This window comes from Sinocyclocheilus grahami, unplaced genomic scaffold (assembly GCF_001515645.1).
Source record: "Sinocyclocheilus grahami isolate Dianchi unplaced genomic scaffold, SAMN03320097.WGS_v1.1 scaffold44.1, whole genome shotgun sequence".
In the NCBI taxonomy this organism is placed as follows: Eukaryota; Metazoa; Chordata; class Actinopteri; order Cypriniformes; family Cyprinidae; genus Sinocyclocheilus; species Sinocyclocheilus grahami.
The window spans coordinates 1,334,535-1,340,072 of record NW_015505223.1 but is presented as its reverse complement, the minus strand read 5'-3'; positions in this window follow the sequence as shown (position 1 = coordinate 1,340,072).

Genomic DNA, 5,538 nt, shown 5'->3' with positions numbered 1-5,538 from the left:
AGTCGAGTGACTGATCAGAGTGGTCCGATTCGCAAACGAGTTGTTCATTCAAATCGGTTCTTTGGAATGATTCAATCTAAACCGACCCGTTTGTGGAGAAGCGCTGGTATATTTTAGTCAAGTGATGTTTTATCTGTGTGTGTGTGTGTGTGTGTGTGTGTGTGTGTGTGTGTGTTTTGGAAAGTCAAAGAAAATATTGTACAGCCATAAATTTAAACATATTGGAATCGTTATCAACGCAAAATTTGATAGGCTACAATTAAATAAAAAATATACCAGCATATGCCGACCACCAAAACTACATTGACAGACTATAGTTCATTAAAGCGAACCGATTCGCTAAAATTATTTGAACTTCCAACTCTTTCAGGAGGAGATCTAGGAAGCCCGTTTCCGCCACTGAATAAAAGAAGGTTATTGCGACTTTTTATCTTACAATTCTGAAAATCCTCAGATCCTGAGAAAAGAGTAACAATTTCGAGATTTTAACTTGCAATTCTGAGAAAAAAGTCAGAAATACGAGATATGAACTCACAATTGTGAGAAAAGTGTCAGAATTACGAGATATAAACTCACAATTGCGAGAAAAAAAATTCAGAATAGCGACTTTATATCTCACGATCCTGAGGAGAGAAAAAAAATTCAGAAATACGAGATATAAACTCGCAACTCGCAACTCGAGAAAAAAGTCAGAAATACGAGATATAAACTCGCAACTCCGAGAAAAAAGTCAGAAATATGAGACATAAACTCGCAACTCCGAGAAAAAAGTCAGAAATACGAGACATAAACTCGCAACTCCGAGAAAAAAGTCAGAAATACGAGATATAAACTCGCAACTCCGAGAAAAAAAGTCAGAATTGCAAGATGTAAACTCGCAATTGCGAGAAAAAAGTCAAGTCAAGTCAAGTCACCTTTATTTATATAGCGCTTTTAACAATACAGATTGTGACAAAGCAACTGAACAGCATTAATTAGGAAAATAGTGTCAATAATGCAAAATGACAATAGTAAACACTCATTTTTCAGTTAAAGACAGTTCATCATTGAATTCAGTGATGTCAACATCCAGCTCAGTTTAAATAATATCTTTGCAATCATGTCAACGATATCGCTGGAAATGAAGTGTCCCCAACTAAGCAAGCCAGAGGCGACAGCGGCAAGGAACCAAAACTCCATCGGTGACAGAATGGAGAAAAAACCTTGGGAGAAACCAGGCTCAGTCGGGGGGCCAGTTCTCCTCTGACCAGACGAACCAGCAGAACGGAAAAATCAATATAAGACGTAATAAAACAGACGATGAATAATATTAACAGCAATTATTATATGATGCAATCAAACTTGTAGCAAAATGTGGTAGTTCTGTATGTTGTTTCAGGGTTGGCATCATCTGAGGTCCTCTGAGGGGTTGCATCTTCTCTTCTCAGGTGTTCTGGATCCAGACTGAAGCTTGTGTGAATCCTAGTTACCACGGGATGTTAATCCCGTGGCAAAAGACAGAGAAACAAATACAAACATAATTAGCGTAGCTGCTGTTCCAACCAAGCAAAAATGATTTGTTTAACCCAAACTAATGAATAATAATGTGCATTTGATTAGATATAACTGCAGTAAAAGATTATGACTGCAGTAAAAGATTATGAGATGCATTATTTGAATGCTTGGCCAAAGAGATGTGTCTTTAATCTAGATTTAAACAGAGAGAGTGTGTCTGAACCCCGAACGGTATCAGGAAGGCTATTCCAGAGTTTGGGAGCCAAATGCGAAAAAGCTCTACCTCCTTTAGTGGACTTTGCTATCCTAGGTACTACCAAAAGTCCAGAGTTTTGTGACCTTAGGGAGCGTGATGGATTGTAGCGTGGTAGAAGACTAGTTAGGTATGCAGGAGCTAACCCATTAAGGGCCTTATAGGCAAGTAATAATATTTTGTAACTGATACGGAACTTAATAGGTAGCCAGTGCAGAGACTGTAAAATTGGGGTAATATGATCATATTTTCTTGACCTGGTAAGGACTCTAGCCGCTGCATTTTGGACTATCTGTAGCTTGTTTATTGAAGATGCAGGACAACCACCTAGCAGTGCATTACAATAGTCCAGTCTAGAGGTCATGAATGCATGAACTAGCTTTTCTGCATCAGAAACGGGTATCATGTTTCGTAACTTGGCAATGTTTCTAAGATGGAAGAATGCTGTTTTTGTAACATGGGAAATATGATTTTCAAAAGACAAGTTGCTTTCTAATATAACACCCAGATTTTTGACTGTAGAGGAGGTAACCGTGCATCCGTCTAGTTGCAAATTGTAATCCACGAGATTCGGCGTACTGTCTTTTGGTCCAATAAGTAATATCTCTGTCTTATCCGAATTTAATAGGAGAAAATTATTGGTCATCCATTCTTTTACATTTTTAACACACTCCGTTAGCTTAGATAATTTAGAAGTTTCATCTGGTCTTGTTGAGATATATAGTTGAGTATCATCAGCATAACAGTGGAAACTAATCCCGTATTTCCTAATAATATTACCAAGTGGCAACATGTATATGGAAAATAGCAGAGGACCTAGGACAGATCCTTGTGGCACTCCAATTTGACTGGTGATAAATTGAGATGAAAAAAAAAAAAAAGTCAGAATTGTGAGATAAAAAAGTAACTTTTAAATTACTTTATTCAGTGGCGGAAACGTGCTTCAATAGAAATCAGTACCACATGTGTTACCAAACCAGGTCCTGGCCCAGTCTCGCGGTCCTTGCCACAAAAAAAAAACACTATCGCTTTATGACTCAAAGGAACCGATACACCAAATCGAAATGATTCGCTAAAAAGATTCAAACAACCAAACAAGAAGAAACAGATCCGTGCAACAGGTGTGTTTGCTAGTAGTTTGTTCCGCCTACATAATTCGTCAACAAAGCCAACATACCCAAGATGGTAAGAAATCACGCACTGTTGCCTGGGGCGAGATACACAGGCATATTTGGACTGTTTTGTTTTATAGATATTTTCATGTTCACCGTACCCCGAGTGCTTCTGACAGGTCCGACGAGTATTTACACAAGTCTTTTGTTGCAGCTATGCTAAGAATGAAACACAAACCCACACTTATTTGCACACAGGTTTATCTGGCTGTCCAGGAGACGTTATGTTGCATAGTGTATTAATGTGTATTGAAGCGTATTAATGTCAAATAGCGCCATTCAAGACAGTAAGACTATTGTTTGAGACGAGGGCAGTCACATTCCCATGGTTCAACTCAACGTCATCATTTATTTAGTTGATTATTTAATTATTTTTGGCATTTTCGCAGTCACAATACATTCAGCTTCAGAATATCATAATAGAATAGACAAATCACACCAAATATTTAATATCACATTTCATACAAAAATCTAAATCTTTTATAAAACATTTAGACATCATCTAAGTTTATTTAATACCATAGTTTATTTTTTTTCTGGCAAAAGTTCACTGAGAATAAAGAAAACACTTGTCAAAATACATATATTTATATATTAATTATTTTCAATAGAGTAATTAAAATATTTTCATTTACCACAAAACATAAATTAGTGCCGCTTCTTCAGTAATGGTAAACTAAATAATTTTAAGTCATTATATTTTCTTCTTTGTCAGTCATTCTCAATTTTTCTGTTCCCCGGTGGCCTTTAAAGGGGTCATAGGATGCCCATTTTCCACAAGTTGATATGATTCTTTGGGGTCTTAAGGAAAAGTCTGTAACATAGTTTGGTTAAAATTTCTCAATGGTAGTATAAAAAGCAATTTTTTTACCCTGTCAAAAACAGCTCTTTTCAGAGCAAGCCGTTTTTGTAGCATTTTCCTTTAAATGTTAATGAGCTCTGCAGACCCCGCCCCTCTCTTCAGAGCCGCTCTCAGAGAGACTGTTTACTTTAGTTATTATACTGTTATTCATCGTGAAACTTGCTATTTAGCACATTATTAGGAAAGGCAATTTGCAAAGATTCATTACAAAACATTATACTCACTTCTTCTGAAGATGAGGCTGGATCATGAATAATTCGCGCGAACATAGATGCATTTATATAGATCGTGGGCGCATTCCCTTCAGAAACAATGTAATCCACTGCGTCTTCAGCGGCTCAGATGTCGGGAGTAAATGACGACTGCTATGTTCATTATTACATCCAACAACAGAACACCTCAATCACTTAGGAGTCATTCTTGTCTACATCTGCGAAACAATAGAGGACTGATGACAGCTCACTCAGGGCGGAGCTAAGGTAAGACGCCAGTACAGTCTGTGCTGAAACGCTACTGTCAATCAAACTATCGTGGGAGGGGCCTGTCTTTGTGACATCACACAGACAGGCATCAGAGATCGGCTTGATTTGAAAAAGGGGAAAACATTTAACCAGATAAAAAAAAAAACACCAGGTGGATTTTTATCATTATAGGGTGGTTGTGTACACACACTGCCAACACACATTTCAGTTCAAACTACTTTCTGTTCAAGCATCCTATGACCCCTTTAGATGATTAAGCTTTTCATTTCCGTCCACAGTAAAACTAGCTTGTGCTCAGTGCCGTTTACAATAAAGAGTCATAGTGCTTTCATTTTTAAACTACAAGATACAGTAGGAGTAGGTGAACAATAATTAGGTTTCAGGTCCAGGACACTTGCATGCCATGTGCAAATACAGAGTAGCACTTAGCTTAAATGGAAAACCGAATATCTGCACGTGCAATTACTTGAAAGGACCGAGATCCTTGAGGAGATTGAAGTAGATGGTTTTTCGAAAAGCGTAAAATTGGACCCCATCATCTCTTACGGTCTGCAAAAGGCACCTCTTGATGATATTTTAAATTAGTAACTAGTCAAAGATGCTGTAAGCGAGTACCACAGCTTTTTTCCCCCTAGCCAATCAGAAACACTCTATGCCTGTCAATCATTTTGTGGACAGGACGGGATTTAGAAGAAAGGTCTAATTTTGTTGGCCAAAATCACTTACAGCACCTTTAGTAGCCAAAGTTCAATGGTATTATGACAGGATTCAAGTAATTCTCTATTCAATGGCTCAAATATTTACGACAATTTACATTTTTAATGTGTCAACCCCTCTCGATATTAAAATATTGAATGAACGCTTGTGAAATAAAGCGCAATATGAGCTTGTGCAATGACTCGTCAAACACGTATGGCAAAACAAGTTAAACTTCAAACAGAAATGAAGGCAGTTTCACTCAATGGGAAAAGTAGGACACGAAGCTACCATGTTTCTTACACATACTCACGCACAATTAAATATACTATGAACATCTGAAAATACTACTAGATCCAGGCGGAGAAGAGGCCAAACTCAAGTCTGAGGCCTGGTTTCACAGTCAGGGCTAAGACTAAGCCAGGTTTAGCCATAGTTCAGTTAGGACAGGGGTGCCCAAACTCGGTCCTGGAGGGCCGGTGTCCTGCAGAGTTTAGCTCCAACTTGCCTCAACACACCTGCCTTTAAGTTTCTAGTATGCCTAGTAAGAGCTTGATTAGCTGGTTCAGGTGTGTTTAA